This window comes from Schistocerca nitens, chromosome 10 (assembly GCF_023898315.1).
Source record: "Schistocerca nitens isolate TAMUIC-IGC-003100 chromosome 10, iqSchNite1.1, whole genome shotgun sequence".
Classification (NCBI taxonomy): Eukaryota; Metazoa; Arthropoda; class Insecta; order Orthoptera; family Acrididae; genus Schistocerca; species Schistocerca nitens.
In genome coordinates, this window is record NC_064623.1 from 50,021,422 (window position 1) to 50,039,115 (window position 17,694).

General features: G+C 45.3%; 1 protein-coding gene and 1 pseudogene across 1 annotated transcript in view; one reads left to right on the forward strand and one right to left on the reverse strand.

Moving 5' to 3' along the window:
* Nucleotides 1-17,694, reverse strand: part of LOC126209850 (amyloid-beta-like protein) — a 639,910-nt gene that overhangs the window by 448,635 nt on the left and 173,581 nt on the right. The window lies entirely within an intron of this gene.
* LOC126210980 (5S ribosomal RNA) lies at nucleotides 10,113-10,230 on the forward strand (annotated as a pseudogene).

Sequence of the window (17,694 nt, forward strand, 5' to 3'; positions counted from 1 at the left end):
GGCATGGATGTGTGTGATGTCCTTAGGTTAGTTAGGTTTACGTAGTTATAAGTTCTAGGAGACTGATGACCACAGATGTTAAGTCCCATAGTGCTCAGAGCCATTTGAACCATTTTTGATGATGATGTTTGGTTTTTGGGGCGCTCAACTGCGCGGTTATCAGCGCCCACACAAATTCCCAACCTTTTCTCAGCCCAATCTCGCCACTTTCATGAATGATAATGAAATAATGAGGACAAGCACCCAGTCATCTCGAGGCAAGTGAAAATCCCTGACCCCGCCGGGAATCGAAACCGGGACCCCGTGCTCGGGAAGCGAGGACGCGACTGCGAGACCACGAGCTGCGGACTCTTACGTGTATAAACTGGCTTTAAACATCTCATTACTTTAGCAATGAGTTAACGTCTTAAGAATTTGACGTCAAACACGCGAAACCCCCATTGTTGAGGCCGCAGATGGATAAGGAAAACAATTCTTTTTTCTGGAAAGCTGGATTTTTTCTCCTGATCTGTGTTTGCCGAACCTTGTAATTTTGTGTCTGTGTGTGTGGATAGTGGGTAACGAATAGAGTAAGAAGAAAAGGATTGAATTAAAACATCAGAGCCGGCCGGAGTGGCCGAGCGGTTCTAGGCACTTCAGTCTGGAACCGCGTGACCGCTACGGTCGCAGGTTCGAATCCTGCCTCGGGCATGGTTGTGTGTGATGTCCTTAGGTTAGTTAGGTTTACGTAGTTCTAAGTTCTAGGGGACTGATGACCTCAGATGTTAAGTGCCATAATGCTCAGAGCCATTTGAAGCCAAAACATCAAGCTTGGACCTTAAGTTTTACCCCGTGAACAAGAACATTTAATAAGCTATTTCGCCGGTATGTGAACGGGAAAAAGTTTGTTAGACATCGTTAAGTGCACTCTTTGTCAAACGCTAAATGAATGTAGCTTAGGGTTTTAAGAAAATCCAATTTTCTACGAAGCTTATAGTTTATGAAATCCTATCTCTCCAACTACGAGTCGTACAATGATATAATTCTGCAGGTACATCCAGTGCTGTATATGGATACTGCGTGCAATATGTATCGGGAACAGAGTTGGTAGTAAAGAAGTAATAAATTACAACACTACACGCGATGCTGACGTTTTACTGCAAGAACAGCGAAAGTGCAGTAAACGCTGAGGAAATAAAATACTCAGGGCGGACCAAAAGTAGCAAAACAAGTCCAGGAGCGACAGTTCCCAGAATGGGCGACTTCCAGGACAGCCAAAATCCACCAAGCGACTGCCTTGGATCAAGCGGCTTGGCGGTCAGCGTCTGTTCACAGATTGTGCGGCTGAATCACCTTCCTCTACAAATCACATTTGTAGTTGTAATCTCGGAGACTTGTCTCCACACAGGAAAGATACATCCTTGAAAGTTCAAAACATGGAAAGTTCTTTTAGTCAAAATTCCCCGCCTGCCAAAATAAGACAGGAAAGATTGCCATCGGATCCGGGGGGCAATCAACCAAAGGAACTTACGGATGAATCGGAGCATCTGAATACACCGAAGCAAACACTGAGAACCAACACCTTTACAAACTTCGCCACGATAAACATAAACTCACTAGCTAAGGTTGGAAAACTCAAAACTCTACTGGACACTGCCATAGAGCAAAGGATAACAATACTCGCCATACAGGAGATGAGAAACACAATGCGGGAACCATACGAATCACAGGGATTCAGAATCTACCAAGGAATCCCTGGAAAGAGAGTAATGAAAAATGTACCACAATTCGGAACAGGTTTCATAGTGAAAAACACAATAATAAATTCTGTCAAGGAGTTCAAGGCCTACACGGATAGAATAGCAACTCTGACCATCAGGTCCGCAAACAAGACGTACACGTTAGTCAACGTGCACGCACCCACAAACGAGAAGAACAGAACTGACCCGAAACATGTAGAGGGATTCTGGAATCTGCTAGACCAAGTCCTCACTAATGTTCCATCAAACCACACTAAAATCGTAATGGGAGACTTCAATGCGCAGATAGGAAGAGAGAAAAGGTTCAGGAACATTGTTGGGGACTGGCCGGCACAAAAGAAAACTAGCACGAATGGCAGAAGATTGATAGAAATTTGCAGAGAACACAGAATGGTGATTAAATCGACCAGATTCAAAAGAAGACCACACAAGAAGAAAACGTGGAAACACACTGATTGGAAAAAGGGCGAATACCAACTTGACCATGTCTGTATGGACAAAGACCATCACAGAGAAATCTACAACGTTAAAGTTCTGAGGGGAAAGGACCTGGGCTCTGATCACTACCTGTCCAAAATAAAAATCAAGATAACACCGGCTGGAAAAAAGAAAAAAAGAACCAACCGGTTGAGACGAACCCACGACCAAGCAAAAATACAAAACAACACACAATACGCAATGAAAACAAACACAGTCCAATCAGACACGGAACTGGAAGAACTGACAGAGAAGTTGAAAACAATAGCCGCAGAAATAGCACAACCCGAAAAGAGAAAAAAACACCAGTGGTGGGACAGAGTGTGTGAGGAGGCAGTCGACAAGAGACATGAAGCGTGGAAGAAATTCCAAAATAACAAAACTGACGAAAATTTTGCAACGCTGACCCAACAGAGGAAAATAACTCAAAGAACGTTAAGAAATAGCAAAAGAAAGTATCATCACGGACTGCTGGACCAAATAGAAGATAGCTTTGCCAAAAACAACTCACGGCAATACTATAGAACATTTAGGGAAAAAACCAAAACCTTTACACCACCAACCCTCATGCTCAAAAACAAAGAAGGAGTAACGGCACACAACGATGAAGAAAATGCCAATATTATGGCGGAAAGCTTCCGAAATCTTCTGAACTGCGAAGACCCGATCAATATACTCGACATAAATACTAACACAGAAGTCAGGACACCGGAAGAGAACATACAAGCACCATCAATATCAGAAGTGGAAATAGCAATTAAACAATTAAAAAACAACAAAGCTAGCGGAGAAGACCAACTAACGGCAGAGCTATGGAAGTACGCCGGAGAAAACGCAGTGGCCAGCCTCCACAAGAACATTCAAAAGATCTGGAAAGAGGAGAAATTACCGACAAGATGGACAACAGCGATAATATGTCCCATCCACAAAAAAGGGAGTAAGACAGACCCAGGCAATTATTGAGGGATCTCCCTACTGGACTGTACGTACAAGATTCTCTCCAAAATAATTTATAACAGGGTCAGAGACCAACTAGAAAAAGAACTGGGAGAGTATCAGGCGGGATTTAGACCGGGAAGAAGCTGCCCAGAACAAATATTAAACCTAAAGCTAATCATCGACTACTACAAATCAAGAAACAAACAACTAGTGATCTCTTTCATCGATTTCCAAAAAGCCTACGACAGCATACATAGAGAATCTTTGAAGAAGATACTGAGAAATTTAGGCTTACACCCCAAACTGATCAAAATGATTGGGCTTACACTGGAGAACACAACCTCTAAAGTCAAATTCAGAGGAGCAACCTCAGACGCGTTCGAAATTAAAACAGGATTAAGACAGGGGGACGGGCTGTCCCCAATTCTGTTTAACTGTGCACTGGAATATCTGATGAGAGAATGGAGGAAGATTAATCCAGAACTAATAAAAGTAGGAACAAAAATCAAAGTAAACTGTTTAGGTTTTGCGGACGACTTAGCGCTATTAGCAAACAACATAAAAGAGGCAAGAACGCAAATTGAGACACTAGAAGAGATAGCTGGGAAAATTGGACTAAAAATCTCGTTCCAAAAGACCAAAATCATGGTCAGGGATCCTCTCTGCGTTGATCACATATCAATTTTCAACACTAAAGTAGAACTGGTGAAAAAATTCAAGTATCTAGGGGAAACAATAACACACAACAATAACGAGAAAATAAACTGGAAAGAAAGAACTGACAAACTGAAGAAGTCTCTATTCACAACTCAGAACATATACAATAAGAGATGCCTATCAACAAAAACCAAAATCAGACATTACCAGACGGTGATTCTCCCGGAAATACAATACGCATGCGAGACAATCTCCGGACCGTATAAAATAGGAGAGATAGAAGCAATAGAAAAAATAGAAAGAAGGATAGTAAGAAAGTGTATAAACAAGAAGAACCTAGTGGAAGGCCAATGGAGAATAATCCCAAACGAAACCGTCTACAAAACAATCACTCCACTAACAGAATTCTTCAGAAGGAAAAGGATATCATTCCTGGGACACATACTGAGAACGGAAGACACTAGACTAGCTAAACGACTGATCGACTTTTATTGGAATAAAAAAATCAAGTCAAACTGGGTGAGAGAAGTGCAGAAGGACATGGAAGAACTAGGAATCTCGAAGGAGGATCTTGTAACAAAATCACAGAAATACAGCGAATGGGTAAAAACAAACACAATAACACTCACGCACAAACCAAGGCAGAGACGAAATGTGGTGTATTCAGAGGAGGAAAGAAAACGAAGATCGGAACGGCTCAAAAAAATATGGGCTAAAAAGAAAGAAGAAACAGCCAAACAAATGAAACGGCTAAGGACGACTACAAGATTTGAACTAAAGTGATCCAATAGGGTCGTAAAAGCAATAAAAAAAAAAAAAAAAAACGCTAGGCTTTTTTACAAAGTTCTATCATAGCGTGATGTAGGAGTAAAAACCAGCAACATGGATTACTAATTTCACTTTTTCAATTTGTGTCGCAGTTGCGATCAAAATTTTTTATTTGTGATGATAGGTTCGGACTACATTAACCAGTCTCCAACAACAGCCTGTAAACAATACGTAGCTGTTCATGTAATCTTTAAAATTAAATTTGGGTTTCAGAAAATCTGACGACTCTCAGAAGTGTAATTAACATTACATACCTTCGTTTTAAATGTTAAGATACGTTTCCACCAGTGCACACACAGACAACAGCCATGACTGGAATTTTACACGTACAGAAAAGTAATGTTTATTGGTGATCCAGTAACTTCATAAAGACCAGTATTGAAAGCTCCCTCCAAAACTACGTGACATACTGAAGGTCCATGTTGTGACAGTGTGGAAGTGAAATCGACAGAGGTCGCTAGTGGCCACATGTGATATTCTTAGGCACTGCGAAGTTTTACACCCTTCATGCTTCTACAGTGATACTCATTCGCTATTCACTAAACAGTACTAACCGAAGAACAAATTTGACTACACCCAATATAGTCTGCTAAACTCTGTACTAATTAAAGCTGTGAGAAGACAGAAAGCATTAAAAACACAATGCCTTAAAGAGGTGTGGTCGCGCATTTGAAGTGGCTGTATAAGCCGTAATCAAAAAGGAACTCCAAAAATACAACAAGTAGTGTTAAATTACAGATAGTCGATAAGTGATGGAAAAAATAAAATTAAAAATCTTTTCCTTCCATTACTTTATGGGGAACGTCAACGAGAAAAACTTTCGAAAATAATTATGTAAGCTTTCTGGAAGTAGCTTCGTCGTCTCATGCTCAAATACTGAGTAATTTCGGTAAATAGCGCGTCGTGATTTACACTGCCTCAAGAAGTGGACACAGTTTGTGATTGTAATGCTTGACTTACTGTGTTTAACCTGTAACGTAATATTATGCCCAATAAGTAAAGTATGACTGTATTTCAAGGTTTTAAATTCGATCAATAATAGCGAAAATCACATTTTTCTTGCCCCTAGCAGCCGTTAGCTAGGAAACCTGGAAATGGGACAGGATGACAGTTTTTGCCATTTCATATTAGAGATCTATTATGTTAGAGAATGCTGGAGCACTGTAAATTCACCAGTGGGTTTTTATCAGCCGCTTACGAGTACAACTACCAAGCCTCATGTGCGGCTGACTGTTTAGACGTCAGAGCGCGGGCGTCTATTTCGGCGAACCGTGTTTTCGAAAGGTCATTCCTACAAAATAACAACAAAGAGGAATTTACGTGTGCAAATTGCCTGCAGTTTCTGCCATCGACCTTTCTGCATGCATCGAAAATTCACCTTGTACACATTGCCTGGGCCAGCGCAGTTTTACCACATTTAAAACGTCCTCTCTCTCTGTCTCTCTCTGTCACTCGCCGAGCACATTCCACTAATATGAGAATGTGCCTTGCCTTTTCCTTTTTTTTTTTTTAATTTTGTAATTGTGTAAGCGTCTGTATATAGAATACTCTTAGCAACTCTTCCGATGCTGCGCTTCAGGAAATTCGCAGGAAGTGCTTCTCTGCGAAATATGAGGGACAACCAGCTTTTAATCTGCTCGTAAAGCTATCAGAGGCTTTCATTACCCATCCCACGTACCTGCAGTTTTTACCCGAGCTCCAAATCGTCCATGTACTCGTGCTTTCCGCCCCATTTCCAACAAACTCCTACTTCACCTACGGCCGCTGTGCGAGAGAACTAGGTGTGTGCGTGTGAGGGGCGAGGGGGGGAGGGGGGGTGGCAGAGAGAGAGAGAGAGAGAGAGAGAGAGAGAGAGAGAGAGTGAGAGAGAAAGATAAAGACAAAGAGATAGAGAGAGAGAGAGAGTGAGAGAGAAAGATAAAGACAAAGAGATAGAGAGAGAGAGAGAGAGAGAGAGAGAAAGAGAAAGAGAAAGAGAGAGAAAGAAAGAGAGAGAGAGAGAGAGGGGGGGGGGTGGGAGAGGGAATTGGTACAGGCAGCGAAAATATTTTCGTAGCGTCCTGACTTCTGCAAGGGATCCTATGATCCTAAACAAGCTACAGTTTCACAAATGAAGGAAAAAAGTTGTGTAACTGTACGTCAGAAGCATAGCTCTCCTGATGTTTCCCGCATTGCTTCCGTAAGAGTCATATCCTAACCCGTACGTGGAAAAGCTTCGGCAAAATCGTCACCTTATGCATCACACAGTACATCGTGTGTAGCTACACCGTCGGGAAAAAATGCAACACTCTCAAGCATAAGGTCATTTTATTGACAGGTAGTTCATCGGTGTACATTAGTATACGATAACAAATTCAGACCAAATAAAATACACGTGTCACAGTAAAGGGTGCCCCGACAGTTGCATCAAGAGACAGTGCATCACACTCTGGTGGCAACGCTGGCATGGGTTCTCGTATTCAAACGACCATAAAGGTGACGAATGCCGCCACGCGGCAGACTGTCCCAAGCACCTTGCGCCTTTTGTTGCAATTCGGCAATAATTCTTGCAGGCTGTGGATAACGAGTACGTTCCTGTTTCACCACCTTCCAAGTTGGAGAGATATCTGGTGATCTTGCTGGCCAGGGCAGTTTTTTACACCACGAACAGCACGTCGAGTTGCAGCAGCCGCATGTGGACGTGCATTGTCCTGCTGGGAAAGCACATCACCTTTCTGCTGAAGAAACGGCTCGAGCACGGAGGTAACAGTCCGTGCACTGGTTTCACCCTGCAGAAAGAGCTAATGTGACCGCAAGTTGAGACTGATGGCTCTGCACACCGCAAAGCCTGGGATGACACCTGAGTGCCCTGGGCGAATGCACTTTGGAACAGGCACCTCACCAGGTGTATGCCATACATGTAGACGTCCGTCACTTGCACACAGTCAGAACTTACTCTCATCACTGAAGATACAGGGTGTTTCAAAAATGACCGGTATATTTGAAACGGCAATACAAACTAAACGAGCAGCGATAGAAATACACCGTTTGTTGCAATATGCTTGGGACAACAGTACATTTTCAGGCAGACAAACTTTCGAAATTACAGTAGTTACAATTTTTAGCAACAGATGGCGCTGCGGTCTGGGAAACTCTATAGTACGATATTTTCCACATATCCACCATGCGTAGCAATAATATGGCGTAGTCTCTGAATGAAATTACCCGAAACCTTTGACAACGTGTCTGGCGGAATGGCTTCACATGCAGATGAGATGTACTGCTTCAGCTGTTCAATTGTTTCTGGATTCTGGCGGTACACCTGGTCTTTCAAGTGTCCCCACAGAAAGAAGTCACAGGGGTTCATGTCTGGCGAATAGGGAGGCCAATCCACGCCGCCTCCTGTATGTTTCGGATAGCCCAAAGCAATCACACGATCATCGAAATATTCATTCAGGAAATTAAAGACGTCGGCCGTGCGATGTGGCCGGGCACCATCTTGCATAAACCACGAGGTGTTCGCAGTGTCGTCTAAGGCAGTTTGTACCGCCACAAATTCACGAAGAATGTCCAGATAGCGTGATGCAGTGATCGTTTCGGATCTAAAAATGGGCCAATGCTTCCTTTGGAAGAAATGGCGGCCCAGACCAGTACTTTTCGAGGATGCAGGGACGATGGCACTGCAACATGGGGCTTTTCGGTTCCCCATATGCGCCAGTTCTGTTTACTGACGAAGCCGTCCAGGTAAAAATAAGCTTCGTCAGTAAACCAAATGTTGCCCACATGCATATCGCCGTCATCAATCCTGTGCACTATATCGTTAGCGAATGTCTCTCGTGCAGCAATGGTAGCGGCGTTGAGGGGTTGCCGCGTTTGAATTTTGTATGGATAGAGGTGTAAACTCTGGCGCATGAGACGATACATGGACGTTGGCGTCATTTGGACCGCAGCTGCAACATGGCGAACGGAAACCCGAGGCCGCTGTCGGATCACCTGCTGCACTAGCTGCGCGTTGCCCTCTGTGGTTGCCGTACGCGGTCGCCCTACCTTTCCAGCACGTTCATCCGTCACATTTCCAGTCCGTTGAAATGTCTCAAACAGATCCTTTATTGTATCGCTTTTCGGTCCTTTGGTTACATTAAACCTCCGTTGAAAACTTCGTCTTGTTGCAACAACACTGTGTTCTAGGCGGTGGAATTCCAACACCAGAAAAATCCTCTGTTCTAAGGAATAAACCATGTTGTCTACAGCACACTTGCACGTTGTGAACAGCACACGCTTACAGCAGAAAGACGACGTACAGAATGGCGCACCCACAGACTGCGTTGTCTTCTATATCTTTCACATCACTTGCAGCGCCATCTGTTGTTGAAAATTGTAACTACTGTAATTTCGAAAGTTTGTCCGCCTGAAAATGTACTGTTGTCCCAAGCATATTGCAACAAACGGTGTATTTCTATAGCTGCTCGTTTAGTTTTTATTGCCGTTTCAAATATACCGGTCATTTTCGAAACACCCTGTAACTGTTGTGTACATAGTTCCGTGTAGTCAGCTCGTACACAACATTCCCACTAGAGCGCGCCCCGCTAAGCACAACAGCGCAGGCGCAGCGCTCGTCCATCTCCGCTCTACGAGATGGCGCTGCCATAGAGACGGACCGATTTCTGCTGCCACCGATCCGCGTATTAATATGTAACGCAGCCAATGAGACTGCTGCTAATGTAGAACCTTTACTCCTTGCGGATCACACTCGCGCAGTGATACATGAATGCGCGAGGTATTACAACGATTGTACAGACCTCCGATTAATCAGCCTGTATTTGTCTGCACCAGTCTGCATTTGTCTGCACCAGTCTGTACCAGTCTGTACGAGTTCTACATTTGTCTGTACCAGTCTAAAGTCGAGTTTCAGTCTGCGCCTAATGAGATTACCATATTCCTGTACATAGCCATGAAGATAAATGTATAGACACTTTTGGCAAGTATCAGAGATATATGTGAGAATAAGATTAACGTACCAATACCAAAGGAACTTCAGATTGTCAATTGTAAGTAGCATCCAGAACCAAGTTAAGTAATTTTTATGCTTGTTATTATTTTTAATAAATATGTGTGAAAATTAATCAAGTTGTATTTAAAGTTGGTTGCCGTCAATCTGTTACTCTAAGTGTGCAAGTGGCATTTCTATCGTCTGACCTAACGGCAGAAGATAAACACGCCATGATAAGACCACGAGACATATTGCTGACACTCGCCTACTTCGTTAGAGCGACAAGTCAAATACTCTGGTGGTATCTGTACTGAAGGTCTTACAGGATGCTCACCACACTAACAGAGCACCGTTTCACGCTCCAGTCAACTCTTTCACAAAAGTCCCTGGCAGTAGCGTGACTCGAACCTCGGTCCCCCGTGTGGCAGTCAGCGAAGCTGAACACTCACCTACGGAGAATAGCGTCCGATTATAAGATTACTGGTTAACATACTAAATATGTCGCCAACGGCCTTGTCGCGGTGATAACACCGGTTTCCGTCAGATCACCGACGTTAAGCGCTGTCGGGCTGGGCTTGCACTTGGATGGGTGACCACCCGGTCTGCCAAGCGCTGTTGGCAAGCGGGGTGCACTCAGCCCTTGTGAGGCAAACTGAGGAGCTGCTTCATTGAGAAGTAGCGGCTCCGGTCTCGGAAACTGCCATACGGCCGGGAGAGCGGTGTGCTGACCACATGCTCCTCCATATACGCAGCCAGTGACGCCTGCTGGGCAGAGGATGACACGGCGGCCGGTCGGTCCCGTTGGGCCTTCATGGCCTGTTCGGGAGGAGTTTAGTTTTTATACTAAATATGTCAAATCGCATACCTATAAGGAAATACAACAAGCGATTTGAAATGGGGCTATCAAGTGAAACAACGTTTTTGGTAGGCTAACGGAAGACTAACATTTGTTGGAAGGATTCTGGGAAAATGCAACGCATCTTTAAGGTATATCGAGCACAAGACACTAGTGCGACCATTCACACAGTATTTGGACCATTCATCGCATATGCACGTCAGCAAACATAGAACGAACTTGGAGCAGCGACGGTAGGATCGTAATAGATCCCAGTACTTCATCCGAAGGTAGAATGTTGGGGAAAAAATAGGGAAGAATGTAAGTTTTGCAAGATGTGTCACTGCCAAGTAACATAGCTCGATGACACTTCGGCCATACATAGAAAGAACTGCTACACTATAGTACAGAAGGCAACTGAAAAATACACTACTGGCCATTAAAATTGCTACACCACGAAGATGATGTGCTACAGACGCGAAAATTAACCGATAGGAAGATTCTGTGATACGCAAATGATTAGCTTTTCAGAGCATTCACACAAGGTTGGCGCCGGTGGCGACACAACGTGCTGACATGAGGAAAGTTTCCAACCGATTTCTCATAAAAAAACAGCAGTTCACCGGCGTTGCCTGGTGAAACATGGTTGTGATGCCTCGTGTAAGGAGGAGAAATGCGTACCATCACGTTTCCGACTTTGAGAAAGGTCGGATTGTAGCCTATCGCGATTGCGATTTAACGTATCGCGACATTGTTGCTCGAGTTGGTCGAGATCCAATGACTGTTAGCAGAATATGGAATCGGTGGGTTCAGGAGCGTAATACGGAACGCCGTGCTGGATCCCAACGGCCTCGTATCACTAGCAGTCGAGATGAGAGGCATCTTACCCCATGGCTGTAATGGATCGTGCAGCCACGTCTCGATCCCTGAGTCAACAGATGGGGACGTTTGCAAGAAAACAACCATCTGCACCAACAGTCCAACGACGTTTGCAGCAGCATGGACTATCAGCTCGGAGACCATGGCTGCGGTTACCCTTGACGCTGGATCACAGACAGGAGCGCCTACGATTGTGTACTCAACGACGAACCTGGGTGTACGAATGGCAAAACGTCATTTTTTCGGATGAATCCAGGTTCTGTTTGCAGCATCATGATGGTCGCACCCGTGTTTGGCGACATCGCGGTGAACGCACACTGGAAGCGTGTATTCGTCGTTCCCATACTGGCGTATCACCCGGCGTGATGGTATGGATCTCGGTCACCTCTTGTTCGCACTGACGGCACTTTGAACAGTGGACGTCACATTTCAGATGTGTTACGACCCGTGGCTCTACCTTTCATTTGATGCCTGCGAAACCCTACATTTCAGCGGATAATGCTCGACCGCATGTTGCAGGTCCTGTACGGGCCTTTCTGGATACAGAAAATGTTCGACTGCTGCCGTGGCCAGCACATTCTCCAGATCTCTCACCAATCGAAAACGTCTGGTCAATGGTGGCCGAGCAACTGGCTCGCCACAATACGCCAGTTACTACTCTTGATGAACTGTGGTATCGTGCTGAAGCTGCATGGGCAGCTGTACCTGTACACGCCATCCAAGCTCTGTTTGACTCAATGCCCAGGCGTATCGAGGCCGTTATTACAGCCAGAGGTGGTTGTTCTGGGCACTGATTTCTCAGGGTCTATGCACCCAAATTGCGTGAAAATGTAATCACATGTTAGTTCTAGTATATTTGTCCAATGAATACCCGTTTATCATCTGCATTTCTTCTTGGTGTAGCAATTTTAATGGGCAGTAGTGTGTATGCAATGAGAGGACCAGTAATGTCACTTTTATTAAAAGACGATAATTACACTGAGTTGCCACTATTTATGATGGTACCATGAACATTACAGACGACGGGAGGTGGTTCGTAATAGTCTGTGTGATGAACACGGACGGCTATGCAACGCTGTGCCACCTGCTCCCATGTCGGTCACAAGGTAGGTACGCAGTTCTTCGTCAACTAGTGCCGTTGGCTACAGCTGCATGGTCGTTGTTGCGTGTGGATGGGTTTGCAATACGTCTCCCCAACGTACCCCACGCATGCCTGATGAGATTTAAGTCGAGGGAAGGGACAGCGATGCGGTCGCGAATTGTCGACAAAAATGAAGCCAGGGCCGAATAAACCACTGGAAACATTGACCAATGAGGGTACTGTGATGAAAAATGCCTCCCCACCTCGTAACACAAGGACAACAAATTGATCACGTTTGACAATATTCCATGGTGCATTACTTGTTCCCATCTGCCGCCACACAAGTGTACATTCAGGGTCATTACTTTGAATCTATTCGCATCAAAATAGAGCATGGGATCCCAGTCCTTGTTGGTCCAGTTACTATGCTCTTGGCACCATTACAAATGTAGCCACCGATGCACGGTTGTCAATTGAACAACATACTGGTCGTCGGGCAAAGAGACCACGGCCAAGAAGTAGCTGTCTGACTGTGCAGTGTGAGGTTACCTGCCTTGCAGTCCTGCCACATGTGTTTGCAATTGTGCAGGTGTAAGCTGTCACCAGCCACCGGTTGGCGAAGACGTTGCAAGGAGATCGGTAATAGGCGCTGAATAAAGCGCAAATGAGGAGAGAGGCCAAAGACAGACTCGCAAGCAACGCGCCGCCAACGCCCTCTCGACCGCCAGTATTTAGATCACCGCCTCAGACCTGAGGGCCCAGTCAGTCACATATTAAGTCACAGTTGCAGTCAGAGTCACAGCCTTTAGCTCAGACTCAGTACCTAGTGACCAGAGGAGAGTACGGCACATACCGAGAGTTTTACTTCACCAGCATTGAGGCTAACGTGGACTATTATGAAAGAGCTTGTACCACAACAACTTACTTTAAGATAAGTAGCTTATAGTTCTTCTGAATAAAGAACTGTGTTAGCACATGTGTGCAGTTGTGTTACAGAAAGAGGATGCCGGCCACCAAACAACATCCTCTCCCATGATACAAGCCTCTACAATGGAAACGACGATACAAAAGCAATTGCACCCGTTGTCTGACGTCGTCGCCTTCTTGCCTGTTGCACGATTCAGCTCTCGTCTGTTGCCGTTAGCCACCTTCTCTCCTTCGGGCAGCAGTTCCCATGGTCCGGAATGCTCGCCATGAAAGTGAAATAGTGCTGTGAAGGATGTTGAACTCCTGGGCTATAATCGTTACACTTCGTCCTTCTTCTAGTCCTCACATAATTCCTTCCCTTGGGATATCATCCGAATGCTGTCTCTGGGCCATTTTCTAATGAGGAACCTCACGAAAGTTCACCGTAATTGCTCGCTGATTGACACACACTGTCTTTTTGCGTTCCTTCAACTGCCTCGTGCTGAGGGGCCAGCACCATCTGGCGCAACAATCATGCTGACCTCACTCTTCATACGAGTTCCAATTTTCTGTGCACGATTGGGGCACTCCTAAGAACATGATTCTGCACTTCCATTCATTGTCACCAAAGAGTTAATATGTTATGCTGCTTTATCTATTTTGCTTTTAAGTTCTGGAGAATAGTGTGGTATACAATATGCTAGTGAGACAAAGTCTACAATATTGTTCTTGTTATGAAGTAGGTATGACGAAAAACGTGGAACGCAGTCATAGGATAGTAACAGGTTGGTATGATGATGAAAATGATGATGATGATGATGATGATGATGTCCCATACTCCGAGGAGCGTAGGGAACGATTCGGAAGACCCGCACTGCCGACTAGGTTAGGTCCTAGCGTAGATGGTTTGCCATTGCCTTCCTCCGACCGTAATGGAGATGAATGACGATGATGAATACGACTCAACAACACCCAGTCATCTCGAGGCAGGGAAAATCCCTGACCTCGCCGGAGTGGAACCCGGGATGCTCGAAGTACCTAAATAGGGATCGCTGGAAGAAAGACGATGCATTCATCGCTTAACTCTGCTGGGTAGATTTTGGAAACCTATTGCGTTGTAACCATGGTACACTACGCCCAGAATCGTGAGAACGATGTACGAGAGATTAAAACAAATGCAAAGCTATATGCGAGAATGGAGCAGGAAACAAAATTGGTACGAAACACCCTCCGCCACGCACTGTAAAGATGTAGATGGATGCTTTTCCGGGTATGTAGCTCCTGAGCTGCAGTGATTTCGTAGCTGTGTCTAGGCAATAAACGTTTCCATTCGCAGATGTTCTGTTTTGAATTTAGACGTCGTCTGCCTTACACACAATGAGGGTGGTGCGCCCAGTTTATAGTTTACCTGTGTTGATTTATTTGCGCCTTACGGCCATTTCAGTTGGTAGTGATTAATCAGTTCATTGGTAGATGACCTACACGCACTATCCCAAGGTTCGTGGACGCTGGTACGTATCCTAAACGATATAACAGGTAAGTAGTCCCATATTCAGAGAATGGCCTGTTATGAAGTGTCGTGTGGATGAGTGTGATCTCTGCTTGTACAGTGTGGTGTTGGCTTTGCATTGTTATGAATGTGGAACCCAGGGCCGGCACATAACCTAATCTCGAATAGCACCAAGGGAGCCGAGCTTAACGTCCCCCACCAACGGATGGTTCACATGCGCACATTTCATGAGACTCTGCAGAGCGGTCTGTGATTTAATCCTGGACATCAGCGCAAAGACTGGTGATCTTGAAATTTACGCCACCACCTTCCAACCCACCCCTTGCCGGTCAAATGCCAGCAGTAACAGATTCATCACCCACCAGGATTCGAACGGGCTCACTTCCAAGCACTAGCACAGAGGGATGCATTAGCGACCCCAGCTACGGAAATGATTTCGAAAAGATGTTTTCACTAATAGATCACAAGTGGGGGACACCACTCAAAGTGGACAGAAGACGGTTCTTCAGGTACGAAGATGGTGTAGTCAGCGGGAAAGATCACGCACCAGTAATTTGGGAATGAAGGGAATTCTGTTAACTCTGTTACCTTCTAAAACGTGAAACAATAAATAAGAAATATTATACAATATCTTGTAACGGATATGGAAGCAAAGATTCGAGAAACGAGATCTGATTTGCAGAAGTTAAAAAAAAATAACCATTTTGCATCACGACAATGCAACTACCAACCAAAGTGTCTTGGCAATAGGGAAATTTAGATAGCGCAGACGTCTGCTGGATGAAGTACTGGAACATTCGCTCAGTTCTCCATGTTTGTCTCCCGCTGACTTTCATGCCTGCCCAAAACAAAGTGTTCATCGTTGGTGGGCGTTTATAGTCTAATCAAGAAGCAACTGCAGGTGTACACAAGTATTTTTTAGCACGTCCAAAGGAGCAGTGATGCGATGGAATAATGTCTCTGGAGCGCTAAGCGACGAAGCACAATCACAAGAGTGTGAGTCAAATGAAAACCTTAAATTTGTAATAACAAATCGAAATTTCGCGCCGCTACCCTGTAAGTTGGTAAGCGTGCTACAAACAGCGTGCAGAATGGCCTGTAGGTAGCAGTATAGTACAGATGCACATATACCGTCGCAGTACCAGTATAAAGATGACCGCCCCACTTGCACCAGGGAAGAACAGCGTTCTGTCATTCGGTTTTTGCATAGTGAAGGTGTGAAACCTATTGAAATTCATCGACGAATGAAGGTTCAGTACGGTGATGCATGTCTGTCACAGCAGCAAGTCCACGAATGGAGTAGGAAGTTCGCAAATGGGGTGCCTTCAGTGGAAGATGCTCCTCGTCCAGGTCAGGCTCAACGAGTTGTGACTCCAGAGAACATAGCAGCAGATGAAGCCATAGTAAAGGAAAACCGCCGAGTGACACTGAATGACATGTTTACAGATTAGTCGATGATTCGAATGGCTCTGTCTGAGCACTATGGGACTTCACATCTATGGTCATCAGTCCCCTAGAACTTAGAACTACTTAAACCTAACTAACCTAAGGATATCACACAACACCCAGTCATCACGAGGCAGAGAAAATCCCTGACCCCGCCGGGAATCGAACCCGGGAACCCGGGAACCCGGGCGGGATTAGTCGTGGGTCAGTCAGCACACCACAATGGGCATGATGTGCTCCAGTTTCACAAAGTGTCTGCGAGATGGGTGCCACGGCAGCTGACTCCTGAAATGAGAGAATGACTTGTTGGTGCTTGTGAAGTACTTCTTCGGCGCTTTGAAGAGAAGGTGATGGCTTCCTTGCAAGAATCGTTACTGGGGACGAACCTGGGTTCACTTCCACCAACCGGAAACGAAGAGAGCGAGCAAGGAATGGCGCCATTCCTCATCACCAAAACCAAAGAAGTTTCGAACAGAACCATCAGCAGGGAAAGTTATGCTGACTCTCTTTTGGGACGACAAAGGCGTCATTTTGGAGCATTACATGCCTAGAGGGACCACTGTCACCAGTGCATCGTACACAGATCTCCTAAAAAATCATCTGCGGCCTGCAATTAAATCAGAGCGACGTGGATTGCTGACAACAGGTGTCCTTTTGCAACATGACAATGCAAGGCCCCACACTGCCCGTACAACAGTTGCAACAATCACAGACCTGTATTTTGAGTGTCTTCCTCATCCACCATACTCACCAGACCTTGCCCCAAGTGATTTCCGTATGTCTGGACCACTCAAAGACGCAGTGGGAGGAAAGAAGTTCCGTTCTGATGAAGAGGTACGCCACGCGGTGCATGAGTGGTTGCGCGGACTACCAAAAGAATTTTTTTTATAAAGGAATTTATGCACTTTGTAAGCGCTGGAGGACTTGCATTGAGCGTCGGGGTGATTATGCTGAGAAGTGATACAGCTTTGTACCACTTCTGCACAATAAATAATATTTTAAAAAAATATTTAAGGTTTTCATTTGACTCATCCCCGTAAAACGCTTTTGAAAACATAAATTCTCATTTTGACCTTCTGGCGCTAGAACATTTTAGGGTACTCTCGTATGTTTACCAGACTTCTGCAGCGCCTCGCTCCGAATGAAGAAGCAGAAGAAACGGGCCTGGTAGGTATTTTGCGTGCAGCAAGGCGGATGCTGAAAGGCGGCGCGTAGCGGAGCTGAACTACAGAGGAAGCGAGTCCTGAAAATCCCGCTCGCGCAGGGAAACCTGATTAATTCGACGAAATCCATCAACAGGATGCGAGTCGTCCCGACCCGAGCCCTACGCCTCCACTGCTGTGGCCGGACACACACAGCGCTGACGAGTTTACACCACAGCACCCCACACCACACCCAAGAGCACACCCCACAGCCGTAGGACTCTGC